Here is a 15,502-nt window from a genome sequence, read left to right on the forward strand (position 1 = left end):
GCCGTTCCGGCTTTTACCCTGTCCCTAAAAACTTAGATAATCATTTTGTTTCCAGCTCTAGTTCTTACAGATTTTAGAAGATCTTCCTTTATATAGTCTAAGGTAAGGTAATTCAGAGTAGATATTTTTTCACATAAAAGAAGTCAGACAATCATTTGTATCAATTTTCCAATCCTTCTGAAAGCTCAGAAACATCTTTGTCCTTTGTTAGATGGTCTCTCTTGTATTGGACAATCTGTATACCTTTCAGCAGCTTTTTAATACCGTCGTTATGCTGAAGATGATGTGTTTTGAAATCTAGCTTTAAAAGTGTTTGGTTTCCATAATGACTACCTGCATTTTGACTCAGGGGACTTCATTTCTATTCTCTTTACTCTGCTCGCAGCTGTCTTTCTCTTTTTCTATGAAGCCTCCTAATTGGCTGGCTCCCAAATTTGCGAGATGTCACTTCTGCTTGCATCAAAGTGTGCAAGTGTTCGTCACTGTAATGAAATATTGTTAGCTGATGTCTTTGTGCAAATATAATGTTTATTTTGATCAGATAAGACGTGGAGTATCAGTCAATTTTTCCCCTCTATTGGATGTGATGTTTAATAAAACTGATGAAATCCAGAGTGAATCCAAAGTTCAAATGTGTGATTACTTTGGCTTGGTGAGGAATTTACCTGAGAAACCTTTTGTTTTTCTTGAATAATTTCTGTTTGTTTCTTCTCTCTTCTCTCCACAATAATAACTCATAGTTTTAATTAACCTGGTACTACAAACTGGTTAAGGGCTGTATCAGTCATGAGAAACTAATGCCGTTGTGTAGATAAAAATGAAATGGTAAGCAATTTCTTTTCAAGGAAAAGGTTGTTTTTCCTTTTGATATTCTCATTTCCAAAGGAAATTGAGTTTTCTGGTAACTCTAGGGTCAGCCAGATAATTGCAGAAAATATATAAGGAAAAAGGTCTTAAACACATTTCCAGGGTATTGTAGTAATCAAGTTAATTTTATATGGCACAATAAAACATAACCCAATTGTGTTTGCGGAAGAAACACTAATTATCTCTCCAGCTCCAGGAAAAGAAACTTATTTTGAGAAAATGATAGTTTGTCTCAAATTGTCTTTTCAAGTCAGAGCTGAATTACAGCCATAAATGTAACACAGCTTTATGTCAGGATCAGTCAGTTACTGAACCAGGAGCCAGGATTTTGGTGATGAGCTTTGGAAGATGTACAAAATAAAACTGTGGCATTCTTTGTCCAGTGCTAGTTATAAATGCTTCCAGATAAAGCTTGGTTCTTTGCTTGGGCAATAGTCAAAGTTAGGCCTTATTCTGGTAGCTCACAGCAATATTCTACCTGCCTGTCTGACATGTGTCCTTTGGATGGCTACCATGGATTCATCCCAGTTGGTGTTTTGGATAATACCCTTTTGTGTGGGGGCCAAAAGCTCCAAGAGCTCTCTAGTAAGGCTAGTCTTCCTGAATCCTGCAAGTCTGGCTATGCCTTGATTCCCTGAAACTCAGTATTTGTCCTGTTTTGGAAACGATGTGAGAAATGTTGGTATTAATCATCTTTGGTGATTATGTTGTATGGGTTTCTCTTATTTTTATCCTGTATGGGTTTTTCTTTGTGAGTTTAGTGAGCTTCATCTTCTGTTGACCTCTGTGGCAAGCTCCACTCAGAATGGTCACATGGGGAGCTCCAGGGGGCTGAATTCAGTTCCATGGGGTTTACAGTTGCTTATCATTAATGTATTCCTTTAAATCATGTTGAAGATGAGTGCACCTCTGCTCAGAAGTAACAACTCAGCTGCAAGAGAAGAAGAGGAGGAGATGTAATTTATACCCCCCTTCACGACCCAAAGGAATCTCAGAGTGGCTTACAATCTCCTTCCCTTCCTCTCCCCACAACAGACACCCTATGAAGTAGGTGGGGCTGAGAGAGCTCTGAAAGAACTGCTCTTAAGAGAACAGCTCTGAGAGATTTGTGACTGACCCAAGGTCACCCAACTGGCTGCATAAGGAGGAGTGGAGAATCAAACCTGATTAGAGTCTGTCACTCTTAACCACTACACCAAACTGGCTCTCAAGAGAATATGTAGAATAAGTTTCAAGTAACATTTAGTCAAATGACAGGAAGCAAAGAGTAGGAATAAATGACAGTTCTCATAATGGAGGGTGGTAAGCAGTGAGATCCCAGAAGGACTGATGTTGTGTCCAGTGCTATTTAATTTGTTCATAAATGATCTGGAACTAGGGGTGAGCAGAGTAGTGGCCAGGTTTGCCACTAAATTATTCAAGATGGTGAAAATCAAGGATGACTGTGAAGAACTCCAGGAGGAGCTCTACAAATTGGGTGAGTGGGCAACAGTGTGGCAGATGATGTTCAGTTTTGAAAAGTGTAAGATGATGCACATTGGGACAAAAAAAATCCCAACTTCAGGTATAAGCTAATGGGTTTTTAACTTGCTGAGACTGAGAGGGGAAAAGATCTTAGGGGTTATGGTAGATAGCTCAATGAAAGTGTCAACCCAGCATGCTGCAGCGGTGAAAAAGGCAAACTGTATGTTAGGGATTATTAGGAAAGGGATTGAAAATGAAATGACCAATATTATAATGCCCCTGTACAGATACATGGTACAGCCTCATTTGGAATACTATTTACAGTTCTAATCACTGTAACCTCAGAAAAATATATACCCCACCTTTCCTCGTGGTTCAAGGCAGCTTACAAAAATAATTTAAAAAAACATTTCCAGGTTAAACAGTTAAACAACAAACCCCAAATCTTTCCCCCATCCATAGTTAAAAGATTCCTGCCAATTTAAACCCCCTCAAAAGCCTGCAGCGCCTCCCAAAGATCTACAAGGAGGAGGCCCCTTCATCTCTTCAGGGAGCCCATTCCAAAAAGCAGGAACAACAATGGAGAAAACCCAAGCTCTGGTCAATGCCAGATGGGCCACCCTAAGTTGTGGAATAGGCAACAGGTGGCTGCCTGATGAATGTAAGCACACAAGGACATATGGAAGGAGACAGTCCTTCAAATATGTGGGTCCCAGGTTGTGAAGGACTTTACATGTCATAACCAACACCTTGACTTGAACTTGAAAACAGACTGGCAGCCAACATAGCTGTTTCAGAATGGGCAACGCATGTTCTGGGTGGCTAGCCTCTTACAACAGTTGGGCTGAAGCATGGTGGACCAGCTGTAGTTTCTGGGTTGTCTTCAAGGACAGCCCCATGTAGAGTGTGTTGCACCAATCCAACCATGAGGTTACAGAATCATGGATTGGCATGGCCAGATCAGCTGATTGTAGGTAACAAGACAGTTAGTGAATCAGGTGCAGCTTATGGAAGGTTCCCCTGATCACCATGCCAGCCTGCTTTTCAAACAGCAAGTCAAAGTCCCAGTGTTGTGTGAGAAACATGGAACTACCTCTCCTTCATCCCCTTTTCATACCCCAATAGGGCTGCCAAGCCGCGGCGGGGGATCTGCACGTCTTCACAGGATCCCTGCTGCGGGGGACAGCGATACGCGTTGCACCGCCGTCGCTAGGATGTGATGCCACGCATCACTCTGGCAACGAGGCTGTTTGTAGTCCCGTTGCCAGAGCGGCGCGTAGCGTCACATCCTGGCAACGGCGGTGCAGCGCGTATCGCTGTCTCCCGCAGCAGGGATCCTGTGAAGACGTGCGGATCCCCCGCCGCGGCTTGGCAGCCCTATACCCCAACCTCATGATAATGCTCACTATCTTGCCTTGCCCAACAGCTAATTACATGTTGAGGGGTGGTGCATGCCATGTTTTGCATTCAACTAGAAGGAATGAAAGGAGATACAGAGTAGTGGCAATTACCTGTCTTTCGTAATGTCTAGACATATCTTGGAAGGAGAAAGCCAGCTGGAAAACTGAGTAACTAGAAATTGTTTGGGGTATTTGTGGCTGGGTGTTGGGAAAGAATTAGGTCTACAACTAGACATCTGGTTTATTTTTGTACAAAAGTAGTTTTTACTATAACATCTGAGTATGGACTAATGCTTTTTCTTTTGTCTTCCATTGTAAATATCATTATAGCACAGATAATAGTCCTCCATAGACAGACATCACTGTAATGCCAGGTAATGAAATTACTAGTAAGTCTGTGTAGTCTTGGAAGCTAGAACTAAGTGCATTAGGCCCTCTAATTGCTTAAATACAAACATTTGAACATTGTATACTTGCCACAAAGCTTGGGAAAGTCCTCCTTTGGCTCAAAATGGTCAAATATGCATTTTCTCAAGATTGTCTTGATTCCACGTTTTAAATTATGTAGCTGCAAAACCGCTGAGAGCATTTTCCTGAAAATGGATGCATAAATGGTTAAAGGCACAGAGGAAAATTATCCCCACATTCAGTATTGAACGGCATAGGTACAAAATGAAGAAACATGATGTGCATGGGGTTTAAGAGACAATTAAAGGGCAAGTAAGTAATTTCTGTGCCAGTATAGCACAAAGCTGAACGTTTGTAATGAACCCCCGGTCAAAAATATTTATCCTTGTGACACTTAAATCTTTCACGTAGCTGACAGTGATATACAGCACACATTTATCAACCACAGTATATCTACAGGCAATCCACCATGTCATATATGAGCATTCATCATATGGATGGAATTACTACACTGTCATCTCCCTTTTGCTCACAAAGCCCCACCGCAACCATGCACAGACATGCAGCATAAAGCATCCCTCCTCTACACACCCCACACCGGTACTGTACTACAGAAAGTATCAGGTACCGAGTACCAGCATGTGGTGAAGAAATGGCAGACATGCTTTACTTTCTGGTGTGAAATTTCCTCAGAATATTGTCAAAGTGGTTGGAAGCAGTGTTTAATGTCTGGAAAGGGAGATGCCAAGGCTTGGGCCTGCATGAGACTACTGCCATCTATCAAGGAAGGAATCTTGCTCCTTAGTCTTGCCAGTTGCTCATAGCTGAGGGAGTCCCACATCTTTCATTAGGACAGTGAAATGGGGACACTGTCAAACCAAGTGATGAGTTCCTACACATTTGCAAGAGATAAATAATCAGAGAAAATTCTAGTCTGTAATATAATCCCTTCCCCACAGCCTGACAAGAAGAAGAAGAAGAAGAAGAAGAAGAAGAAGAAGAAGAAGAAGAAGAAGAAGAAGAAGAAGAGGAGGAGGAGGAGGAGGAGGAGGAGAGATCAGGAGGACCCATCCCCTCCTGGCTTTTTGGCATGGCTGCAAAACAGCTATTTCTAACATACTGGGGGGGCAGTTTGACAAGTCTGGCAAAATAAATGTTTCATGTCTGTTTCATAGTGTGGTACTCTGTTTAATGAGGTTTTACTGTGTCCGAATAGCTACTGTAAATTGTTACTGGTTATTACCCACTTGAGTCTTTTTTTATTTTAGATTTTTTTTTTCTTTTTAATTTTTATAAACAAATTACAAAACACAGAAGTGAACAAATTTGAGCAGCAAGATATAACATTGTGGATATAAGGTAAGTATGAGCATATGCATACATATTGGTGACAAGGTATTATAGTTCAATTATAAAGCATTAACTTGTATTTCGCTTCAGAGATGTTTTCCCAATCAAATTTATTTATGTTAATTTTATCCAGAATGGGATACCATATACTTAACGGGTTATAAAATTCCACTTCATGTTGGTGCGTTGTATCATGTATAGAAAAGTTTTCCAGCATATAGATATCCCATGTTTTGTTGAACCATTGTTGTACTGTTGGTGGTGTTTGTTGTTTCCATTGTTGAGCTATTACTAATTTAGCTGTCATAATGAGAATGTTAATCAATTGTATTCTAATTGCAGGCGGGGAGTCCTTTGGCCAGCGATGCAGCAGTATTACTTCAGGATGAGTCCATGCACTTAACCACTACACCAAACATGGACATAGTATGCTCATTGACCTCCAGGGTGTCAGAGAAAGGTGAGGGAGAGGAAATTAGGCTAACCTAGCCCCTGCCTGTTTATAATATTCTGAGAGATGGAATCATGCTTGCCACTTTGCCATGAGGCATACCGCCCCACATCCTAATTCACTCTATAAATTCACGTTACTATAAACTTTCAAGGAGCTAAACAAAAGTCAATGGAGATGTGGAAGGAATCAATAAGGATCAGAGGAAAGTTCTTCTCATCTTAAGTAATTCTGTCTGTGTGTATGTGTGTGTGCATGCGTGCCCATGTGCAGATAATGAGCTTTTTCCTCTGTGCTCCTGATTGCAGTGCTGTAACAACCCACTCTTGAGGGTATAGCCTGATATACATTACTGATTCTCAGGAAGATTGTCATGGCTGTGGGGAGGGGACCACACCAGCATCCTTTAATATCCCCTCATTACCAGCACCTTGGTTCCAGGGGAGATTAGTCCTGCTGCCACCATTTTACTTTTCATTTTACTTGACTTTCCTTTTTTTAAAAAAATGAAGACCCCAGTTTCCTCTGGCTCTCTCTCAACAGGGTGCACCAAGTAACAGATAACTAATGGCCACATGTGAGACAAATACACACTACCTAGGTTTCTCTTCCCAAGACCACTCTCCAAATAGAAGGGGGGGGGATTTTATTGAGGGATAGAAAATAGGAGTCAGTACAAATCATCTTAATTAAGATCCTGTCAGTTTGGAGATTTGAGCACTTTACTTTCATTAGTAAAAACTCAAAATTGCAAGATTACATAGACCATCAAAACAACACAGAAGCACTAATGCTTCCAACAGATCTTCTCCTCAGCCACCATCAGTGCAAGCAGAGCAGCATTCATCATCAGCTACCTTTATTGGCATCACAACAAAACATAGATCATTCCTCTCCTCTTAATGGCACAACATAGAAATTTAGCCACCAAATCAGTGATCTCAGAGTTATGGGAAGATAGTAAAAAAAAAAAAGTCTTGCAAACATCAGATTGATCCTTGTGAATTTGTAGCAGAGGTTCTAGATATATGGCACGAATATCACAGTAAAATATACAGTACAGGAGAACATGTTCAGTACTTTCTATCTCCCCCAGACCGCAACCCAGCGGCTTGCCAACCCAGCGGCTCGAAAGCAATTAACAGCAACAATGCGAGTAGACAAATGGGTACCTACCTACCGTTAGATGGGTAGGGGGCACCCACCTCTGATGAGGATGTGTGGTGGTGATGCGGACGGCGAGGATGGCGGCGTGATGGCGTGTGAGTGCTGGCAGAGACGGAGCGATCTCTGGTGGCCGGAAGGAAAAACATCAGGCAACAGCGATGGCGGAGGTGGGAGACGCACGACGGCATGTGACGCAGGCACGGCGGTGCCTGATGGATGGAGCTGGGCCAAGAGCACTCTTGAGCTGGGCGCCTGCGCGATCCAGCCAGGGGTTGCCGTGGAAATATCAGAGGCCTCGAAGGACGCCGTGCTGAGCCAGCAACCAAAAGAAGACCCAGAGAACGCCGTGTCGAGCCAGCCGCCAGTACACCAAACCAAGCCAGCAGCCAAGAAAGACCATCGAAGGTCCCACCACCAAGGGTGCTGGTAGGCAGTCCCACCCCCAACACTAGATGTGGCCCAAGTTAGGAAGTATAGTTCTTAGAATGCCATATATGTGAACTGCCCAGAGGGGGTTAGGGTGGTATATCAAGTCTAAAGTTAAATAAATAAATAAATAAATAAAACAAAGCCTAGAGGAGTATGGCATTTTTTTAAAACCTCCCGTACAGTACCGCAGAGGGAAGAACATTAAAATGAGCTAACATAAATGCCCTCCGATGCTCAGAAATAGTCAAGCTAGAGAAGTACTCAGCCGAAACACCATTAGTAGACATCCCCCACCACAAAGGGGAATATCTACCAGAGGCAAGACTTCTAAGTTCTTGCATCTCAATATCAGTAAGTCTTTGCCTGATTAAAGCAAAAACACACCTCTCGGAAAGGTATGCAAGGTCGTCCAAACTGAACCCAATTACAGAAATTTTCCCCCTATGTAGGACATCCACTCAGATTATTGTGATTCAGTTAGCATGTGAGCAATTAGACTATTGGAATTACATCTGAAATGTAAATGGAGCCAAAATTTAATTGCTGTGATCCAAGCTTTGGTCTCTAGGTGCCTTTGATTTGTCTCCAAACAAATAGCTGCATAGGGCACACATGCTGGCAGCCCTAAGATTTTCCTTAAGAACTTAGATTGTACACGTTCAACTGCTTTATTAAAAGCTGAGATAAGAGCAGCATTCAAGAAAACTAAATTCCCGTTGTCCTTACGGCAGCCAGTTGTGTTCCCCTTCCCATACTTCCAGCACCATGGACAAGTCCCTTCCACCAGTGGAAGTTAGGATCCACACCAGTACCTAGATGTCAGTATCCAGGACAGTCTTACAGAGCTGGGGAAAACAGGAAAACTATACCATCAATAATTCCGATGAAACAGTAGGAATGCTTTTTGAGATATTCTCTGCTGCACGTTCTTGAAATGGTAAATCTTTTTGCAGGAGAGCCTGCAGGTTATGTTGATGTTCTAGCTGATGCTTATGCCCCTCCCAGCCAAGTCCCCCTCCCTTTCATTACACTCTTCCTACAAAACCAGAAATAAAAGGTTACCAGGTGCTTGTGTAAGTGGAAGGGATTGTAGAAGATTGAGGCAGGTTTCTTGCCTCCTACAAATCCCCTTTCCTGAACAGTGAATAATATTGTTTAAAATAAACGACAATTGCCTTTGTAGCAACTTCAGCAACTGGCTAGCAATTGAAGATTGCTGTACGCCGAGTCGAATTACTGTATTTTGAACGTTATTGCGCTTGTTGTTACTCTCCCCGTGCTGTGTGAGCAATTCACATTGGATAGCTCAGCATGACTTTTGAACTCAAAAGTATCAAAAATATAGAGGCTATTTGAAATGACTTGGTTATATGGGAGCAAGATTTTTTAATGGATGAATGAGGCAAAACCCAGCGTAGGATATATGCTCTATGAAGTGCATCTTGGACTAAAGAAAGAAGCATGTTGCATAGCTTGAGTAGCACCAGTGATCCCTGAAATGGAAGTATGACAGGCCTCATATAATGAGGCTTGAAGTATAAAAAACTCTTTAACTCACTGGTTGCTTTTCTGAATCAGTGGCTCACTCTCACTTTTCATCAAAGTGGCAATTTTTTTCAATTGGCAGAAGAGAGACAAACAAACATGAGAAGAAACAGCACTAATGCAGCAATGGGGAAATCTGAAAATACTCGAGCAATCAAGCCTCCAGATGTTCCGTGGAAGTGGAGCATCACCCATTTCAGTGAGACTTGGCAATTTCACAAGGCTTTTGAGATCAAGTATTTGGAATCTTTGGGTCTGCCTGGACTTTTAGTATACTTTTTTTTAAAAAAACCTGGTGACAGTAGTCCCAATCCAATTGCTAATCCAGCTATCAGGGCTGCAAGTGAAAAACTCTCTTAGGCTGATTCTGCATTGGCTTTTCCCTCCATTGTTTTATGAAACCCACGTTGGAACAGAAACCCCCCTCTGCATCACATGCTGCTTCCACTTCCTTTGATTATCGGGTTTTATGGTAGCTTCCACACTCCGTGTCACTTTCTAGTTCTTTGAGTATTAGGTTTCATTGTACCTTCTGCATAGATTTATGGCCATTTTATGGCCATTCAGGAATGACTTTGCAGTCAGTACAGCATTGCCCCAAAGTATTTGAATGTGGTTTCGAGCTGCACTTTTTCCTCCCAGTTGAGAAAATGTAGAGTGAATGCTAGATGCAGAATCGCCCTTAGATTAAAGCAATCTGCAGGGAGATGGGAGCATGTGAGGATTAAATTCAGTCCCTCTGAACCCATGGTTTTCTAAGAGGGCTCAGCATACATGGTGGTGGCAGCTAGATCAGGGAAAGGAACAGAGCATGCTCAGCTTCCACTCCACCTAAGGATGTGCCTCCAGCTCACGTTCAGGTGCATGTGCTTTCTAGTTTGACCAAAGTGTGTGCTCATTAGATTTAAGGCATTTTATGGTTGTTTCCACACAGTAATGAGTCACCATGTACCTTTTATTGCTTCTGCAAATGTAGAAGCATTACCATGAGCAATGGAGCACCCAAATGGCAGTTTGGCCCACAATTCCTTTACCTCAGCCCCCCACAGCCACCATTCCACTTCCCCACTACTGGAGGGCTTTCTCCAAGTTTTGTAAAAATTGGTAATTGCTAGATAGCTATAGTGTTACAATGATCTAATGTCCTGATATACTTGTTCATCTGAAATATCAGCTTCCATTTTATTAAAAAGGTGTCTAACCCATTTCGTTGAGAAGATAGAAGACCAAAGGCATATCTCCACAACAAAAATGGTTAGAGTCTTCAAAAAAAAAAATTCTGGGAATCCAACGGAACAAGAAGACACTGGTGGCAATTGATTGTTATAATGAAGTAGTGATCTAGCAGTTACTGCCTTTTTAAAAAAAAGGTCTGAAAATAGTTGTCCAGTGGCGTTGCTGGGAAAACAGTGTCTGAGATGGGCCAAGAGAAGGAAAATGGTACTTCCTTTTTAGGAAGGATGTTGACAAGCTCGAGCATGTCCAGAAGAGGGCAACTAGGATGGTGAGAGGGTTGGAATCCAAGTCTTATGAGGAAAGGCTGAAAGAGTTGGGTATGTTTAGCCTGGGAAAGAGAAGGCTTAGAGGGGACATGATTGCAGGCTTCAAGTATTTGAAAGGCTGTCATGTAGAAGATGGAGTAGATCTATTCTCTCTTGCTCTGGATTGCAAGACTAGATCTAATGGGTGGAAATTACAAGGGAGTCAATACCGGCTAAATATCAGGAGAAACTTCCTAACTGTAAGAGTGGTTGAGCAGTGGAACAGTCTGCCTCGGGAGGTGGTGGATGCTCCTTCGCTGGACGTTTTCAAGCGGAGGCTGGACGACCATCTTTCGGGGATGTTGTAGGTATGTAGGGCTATCTTTCAGTATACTCCTGCAGAGTGCAGGGGGTTGGACTAAATGACCTGCAAGGTCCCTTCCAACTCTAACATTCTATGATATGAGTGGGACCCTGGATAAAGCAGTCTTACCCTCCCAGAAAGGTTATCAAAGAGCTGGTTTGGAAAAGAATGAATCAAGGAAGGGGAAAGAACACTTAGAGCATGATTATACACAATGCCATGTGGACGGTAAGAAAAGGAAAGCATTGCAGTTTGGTAGCCAAAGGGGAGGCAAACCTGCATGTGAAAGATATATGCATTTTATAGGGGGTTTTTATGTTTTTAAACGAGCAGAATTCATCTTGCCCCAAAGTGGATATGTCTGCCACCAGTTTAAAAGAATGCCCTGAACGTGTCACTGGAAAAACTGACTGATCATTTTCCTCTATGCCTTTACCAAGTGAATGTCTTTGCAATGATAGTGGGGTGGTTCCTGCCCATATCCTACCACTCCACTGAGCAAAGTTTATTTACTAATTGAAATAAGTTGCCTGGAAAGTCACAGAGGCCAGAAAAGCTCCAAACAAATTCCTGTACACATATTTTTTTCAGCTCCTTAACAGCTGATTGGAGGCATCTGTAGTGCTAAGCATTCGGCCTTAAACTTTGTTTAATTGAAGTTTGTTTTTTAAAAGTGAACTGTGATAAATATTTAACCTGAGCTTTTTCGGAATGTTGAAGAATAGGTTTGCCTATAGTGCTTAAAAGGTATGGCTGGACTCTAGAAGTGCATGTATGTGTGAGAGACTCACCAGGTGAGTCCTGGCATGGTGTAGTGGTTAGAGTGTTGGACTAGGATCTGGGAGACCCAGGTTCGAATTCCCACTCTGCCGTGGAAGCTTGCTGGGTGACCTTGGGCAGTCACACACTCGCAGCTAACCTATCCCATGGCACCGGTGTACAGATAAGATGGAGGAGAGGACACTTTAAACCTCTTTGGGCCCTCACTGGAGAGGGAGAGGCAGTGAGTTCCCACTGGAGATGAAGTAAATGAATAAGGTTTATCAAGAGACCCAGGAGTTGGAAAATAGGGCTTCTAAGGTCCCTTCCAGCTCTAGGGTTGCCAGGTCATTCCTTGTTGCCAACAGGCAACGGGGGACTTTGAGGTGCATTCCTGGAGGGGGCACGGACATCCCCAATGTGATGACATCACACAGAAGTGATGTCATCACATTGAGAACTGGCAACCCGTGTGCCTGAACTCCAAGCAGCTGCTGGAGTTCAGGCACCCATTCCCCACTTCTTGCAAACAGCATTTAAAGGGACCCTTTGAATGCTGTTTGCAAAAAGCAGGGGCTGCACACGCTGCTGGAGTTCAGGCATGCCCCCCCCCACTTAGAAGGGCACTCAAGAGTGGTACCTTCAGTACATCTCCAACAATCCCCCTATCTGCTAGCCTGAGCCTTTGGGAAACATGCAAATTAATGTGCATGTTTCCCAACGGCATATGGGGATCCTTTTGAAAGACTCACCATGACCTAGGTGTTATACAGCAGGTCTGGGCTAGCAGAAAGGGGGATGATTGGGAAAAGTCTGAAGGTACCACTCTTGAGTGCCCTTTTAAGCCACCGGTGGTCACACTTGGGGGTGGGGCTTCCTGGCCAGCTGGCCAGTGGTGGGCAGGAGCTCACAAAATTGGGGGATCCCTATCCAGCTCTGTGAGTGCAATGCCAAAAAGGGATGACTAAGGATATCTGGTATAAAGGAATAAAACACAGTTTGAGTCCAGTGGCACCTTTAAGACCAACTCTTGAGGAGGGAGATGCAGAGGAAACCAGTAGGAATACATTGTTTAGTGGTGGAGCATGAAGAAAGGATCAAGAAAAGTATAAAATTTGGATATGGGGAAAAGGAAGTTTGTTGTGGTTGTGGAGAGTGCTAGAAGTGCAGCAGATGGATTGAAGAACTGTTGGCTGAGGTTAATTTTGCCTTGTGTAGATTTGTACCTGTAGTGACACTGGTAGGTGTTAGGGGTGTGGGAAAGTCTGGTCCAAGTTGTTTTAGTATTTTTTTTTTAAAAAAAACTTGAGTCTGGCTCTTTAATATAGGAATTAAAAGAGATCGTATTAATAAATCATCTGATCGTCATCTGCAATCCACTGGACTTTGGTGGAAGTTTCAATGAGGCTTGCTCTCAAGTAAGTGTGCATAAAATTGTAGCCCTCAGTTCTCAAAATGTCCAGAAGCAGTTATTTTTCAAACCATGTTTTAAAAGCATGGGGTTTAAATCCAAGTGAGAAAATAGATGTTTTCTAACAATCTTGTTCCACGCTGAGCAAAAAGTAAACATTGCTTATGGGATGCTAAACTATGAGAAACAAATCTCCTTGTGAACAATTGGTATTAAAATTCTGTCTGAATCAACAGAAAAGTAGCATCCAGCAGATTTCTGGGAAGATGATTAATTTCTTTGGCAAGAAAACCAGTGTTGATGTTTTTTAAAGGAGGGGGGAGGAGAGAAGCTTTTGTACCTAGAATTTGTTTTGGATTAGCAGAAAATCCCACTTCAGATTATGTGGGAGGCTGCATGTTTGAATGAAGCTGGTTCCCTGCTGGAGTTGCCAACTCAGTCCTGGAAACTGGCTTTCTTGCTTTAATTGAACAGATTGGACAAAATCAGGTTATCTTCTGACTAGGCCTTCAATTTCTTCCAAATATAATGCAAAGTGATCTTTTTTGGATTCAGTGGGAAGCTGTCAGGAATTGCATCTGACACTAGAAAGGAAGTTTTGTACCTCAGTTATTCTTATCCACATTGGTTCAGTCTGGTTCTCTTTTGATGTCAGTTTAACCTGGTTGAGGCATGTGCTATGTGTTCCACCAAGCTGAACCCAATGAACCGGCTGTATATTGTGGTATATCAAACACTCCATAATCACCAGGCTTTTGCTGTCCTTGAGAAACAGCAATGAATTGCTGCATAAGTTCATACAATAAATCAATATGAATGATATACCGAGATGCATCTTTATCATTTATCCGGAAACAATTGTTAGTAACAAGAGCTGTAGAAAGCCATTCATGAATGTATGAATACCTTTGTGGTGAATTTGACTATAATAGCAACACTGGAAAATTGATGTTTGATAAAGACGCATCTCGAAACGAACGACCAAACTCGAGAAGTTCGTCTCTGTTGATCTGTTGAAAAAACAAAGATTAAAAAGACATGGAGAATGTAGTATATCATTCATATTGATTTATTGTATGAACTTATGCAGCAATTCATTGCGTGTTGATACTGTTCTATTTGCTGTGCCCTTAGTCTTCACTGCTTGAGAAACAGCAAACCAGGAAGTTTATTGAGTTACACAGGGATGGTCAAATATGACTAGTGGCCTGTGTTTAACATAGAGCATCATAAATTATGAATGTTTGCTCTTCACTGAATAAATTCAAGCAACTTCAAAGTACTTCAACATAGGGTTGCCATTCCCCCGATGGGGGCAGGAGTTTACCTGCTTTCGGGGGACCTGATTCACCACCATCAAAGCCGGCTGGCAGGGGGAACCCCACCCCCAAAGATCCCCATCTGCGCCAATGTGCCCAGTGCAATGACATCATCCATAGGTTATGTCATTGTGTGTCATGATTGCCCAAGCGGGCGGGCAAGGCACGGAGTATCCAGGAAACACAGACAGAGTTCAGGGCACCAGAGAGGCAGAGAAAACAAACACAGTTCAAGATATCAAATTACTTGCAGAGGTTCAGGGTTACCGGAGCTTCGTAGTTAGAAGTGTAAAGCCGTTGTCCAGAGTCCGGTTACAAATTCCAGGGTCGAGGAGCCAGAAGACAATGTCACACAGTCCGTAGTCCAAAATAGCCAAGGGAGTCAAACAGGGAGTCAGGAAACCAGATGCAAAGTCAGAGGTGCCGCGATGTAATCATGCGATCAGTTGCCAGCACAAGGTGGATAGTGAAGAGGGCTTCCTTAAAAGCCCGTTCCCTGTGTCATTAATTACTGGCTGATTAATGAGTTCTGGCTCCAGTTAATACTCTGGACTCAGAGTATGCCTCCCACGCATGCGTGCTTCTCTATGCCTGGTTGTCAACTCCCGTCTCCTTTGGCCTCATAAACAAGCTACAGGTGGAGGGGAAGCAGGGGGTGTGGAGCTGGTGCTCGGCTCAGAAGGAGTGGCTCCAGGTGTGAACCTTTCTGGCAGTCAGTGTTCATCCTCTGCAAAACTTACGTCCAGGGGTGCAGGGAGCTCTTCCTTGGAGGAGGAAGGTGCAGAGTCCTCGGGATCAGGGTCCACTGGGTCGGGCGGCATGGTGGGCATGACATTGTGCAGGGCAAGTTGTGGGGGGATGCTCTAGCATTTGAGAAAAAACTCTATGGTTACCACAGACTCCAGGGCACGAAAAGGGACTCCCTCCCCCCCAGCTGGCAGCCAGGTAAGACCTGGCAACCCTACTGCCATATGACTATTTTTTTTCTATATACAATTTAGAAATTTACAGTACATTTTTACATCCTGAAAAAGATGCTTCGTAATTCAGAAGGTTGGACTGGTGTCAACTTCTGAATCTGATTTAG

Source organism: Gekko japonicus, unplaced genomic scaffold (genome assembly GCF_001447785.1).
Source record: "Gekko japonicus isolate JY-2015 unplaced genomic scaffold, Gekko_japonicus_V1.1 scaffold1719, whole genome shotgun sequence".
Taxonomy (NCBI): domain Eukaryota; kingdom Metazoa; phylum Chordata; class Lepidosauria; order Squamata; family Gekkonidae; genus Gekko; species Gekko japonicus.